Source organism: Prunus mume, linkage group LG8 (genome assembly GCF_029339155.1).
Source record: "Prunus mume cultivar Tortuosa linkage group LG8, ASM2933915v1, whole genome shotgun sequence".
NCBI classification, from domain to species: domain Eukaryota; kingdom Viridiplantae; phylum Streptophyta; class Magnoliopsida; order Rosales; family Rosaceae; genus Prunus; species Prunus mume.
Genome location: NC_142705.1, coordinates 24101391 through 24103890, shown reverse-complemented (window position 1 = coordinate 24103890; position 2500 = coordinate 24101391).

Here is a 2500-nt window from a genome sequence, read left to right as displayed (position 1 = left end):
ATGCCTTGGCTTGGCCTTGGCATGTCTATGCAGAGTGAGGCTATTGAAGCTTGACATGCCTTGCCTTGGCATGTCGTGCCTTGGCATGTCTTGCCTTGGCTTGCGGGAGTGAGGCTATTGGAAGCTTGAGTGAGGCTATTGGCATGCCATGCCTTGGCATGTCTTGCCTTGCCTTGCGACAGTGAGGCTATTGGCATGCCATGCCTTGGCTTTCGAGAGTGAGGCTATTGGCAGCTTGGCATGCCATGCCTTGGCTTGGCCTTGGCATTGCTGCCCACAGCATGCACAGCATGCACACAAATGTGCTGGAAATGTCGACAGAAATTTTCAAACCTTGTCAAGCCCCATTTTTATTGAAATTTCCTCGCACAATAATTAAACCATAAGTAGTCTATGATTTATAGGATCTTCTCCAACTTACAAAACTAAAAAATTCGTCCCCAATTTTTTTTAATGATTTTTTGAATTTTACGACTTCTAAAAATAAAATAAAATACTTCCCGACCTCAAAAATTTATGAAACTTTTTCCCATCATAGATTGCATTTTTCTTAGTGTCCCTGCAAAAAATCACGTCCAAATACCTTATATTGAATTATTTAGAGCCCATTATGACTCCTCGGACATGTTGATGTCTCCTCCTGTCAAAGGAGTAAATGCATAAAATGCTATATAGGGGGGTGTGTGTTGCCAGCATATGCATGGCAGCCCATGCCTTCTAGCTGCAGTTCTTCCCCACGCCACACCCATGTCATGTTGCCTCGATATGTTGCCTCGGTATTATGGGTTTGGTGTCGGGTGGCTGCCACCGTGGCGGTGGTGGCCGAATCCGCCGCCACCACGCCGCCGCCACGGGTGAGGTGGGGAAAAAAAGGCGTGGAAAGTTGCGAAATGGGGTTGTCTAGGCGTTTTTTTGCATGGGAGAGCACGGAGTTGCTAGGAACTCCTTCTCAAATGCACCGGTATGTCGACAACAACCTCATTTCGCAACTCAACAACCACCCGTGTGGGGTGGCGGTGGGTGGATAGTCGCGGATTGGAGTTGCCAAGCCAAATTTTTCAAACAAATTTCATCAAAACAAAATTTTCAAACAAATTTCATCAAAACCAATTCTTCAAACGAATTTCATCAAAATGAAAACCAATGTTTTGTTGCCTTCGGAGTAGTGGGCGAGCGGCGAGTCGGAGCGGAGCGTGTAAAGTTTAACCTCGGTGTGCACGGTTGTTTTTAGAAACTCAATCCAATACCGGGGACGTTGAAAGTGATGCTCTTATGAGTTGCAAACCCACTAGATTTAAAGAACCTTTTCAAAACAATTTCAAACAAAAACGATTTAAAATCAAAACATTTCATCAAAATGAAAAACAAATGTTTCGTTGCCTTCGGAGTAGTGGGCGAGCGGCGAGTCGGAGCGGAGCGTGTAAAGTTTAACCTCGGTGTGCACGGTTGTTTTTAGAAACTCAATCCAATACCGGGGACGTTGAAAGTGATGCTCCTACGAGTTGCAAACCCACGAGATTTTAAAACTTTCTGAAAAATTTATTCCAAATCACACATTTTGATCCTTGGCAAGCGCTCAATCCAGAACTATCCAATCACCGCCACACCACACGGGCGGAGTGGAATGTTAGCTTCCCGGCTGGCATAGACAATCTTTTGCGGCGAGGGAATGTCTATGCCAACCCGAAGCACACCGCTCACCCACTAGTGCGGGCGACGATGGGTTGGCTTCGAGTTTACTTTAGCTTGGGGTTGTCCTCGATTATGCTTTTGTGTTGGGAGTACGGCCACCAAACCTTCTCAATGCACGGGTACGTCGGGGACGGCTTTCGGCGGGGTTGATGAAGAAGCTAGTCGATTGTTGGACGACGAACACACGTGGTGACGATGGGTGGGCTTCGGGTGAACTTCAGCTTGGGGTTGTCTTCGGTTATGCTTTTGTGTTGGGAGTACGGCCACCAAACCTTCTCAATGCACGAGTACGTCGAGGATGGCTTTCGCGGAGTTCATGAAGAAGCTAGTGAATCGCTGGCCACCGAACACGCTGGGGGTGGGTTGGCTTCGGAAGAAGCTAGCCAATTCTCTTCGCGGGCGGTTGAGCTATGATTAGGATTGTCTAGGCATTGCTTGTGTGTGCACGGTGCGAGCCCAATGCACAAGCAAGTCGAGGATGACAATCTCGAGAGTAGCAATGATGCCGCAAAATATCGGTTGCCTTCGGAGTAGTGGGCGAGCGGCGAGTCGGAGTGTCACGTAAAGTTTAACCTCGTGTGCACGGTTGTTTTTAGAAACTCAATCCAATACCGGACGTTGAAAGTGATGCTCCTACGAGTTTCGAACTCACAATATATCGTTGCCTAGTTGCCTAGATTTCGCGCTATTCTTGTCATGCCTAGCGGGCGGGCTTGGCTCCACTCTGCATCCGCATTCTCGCCAGCCATTGCGCTTGTTGAGATGTGCGGTTCGCTTGGTGGTGCTGGCTTTGCCAAAGCAACGGCGC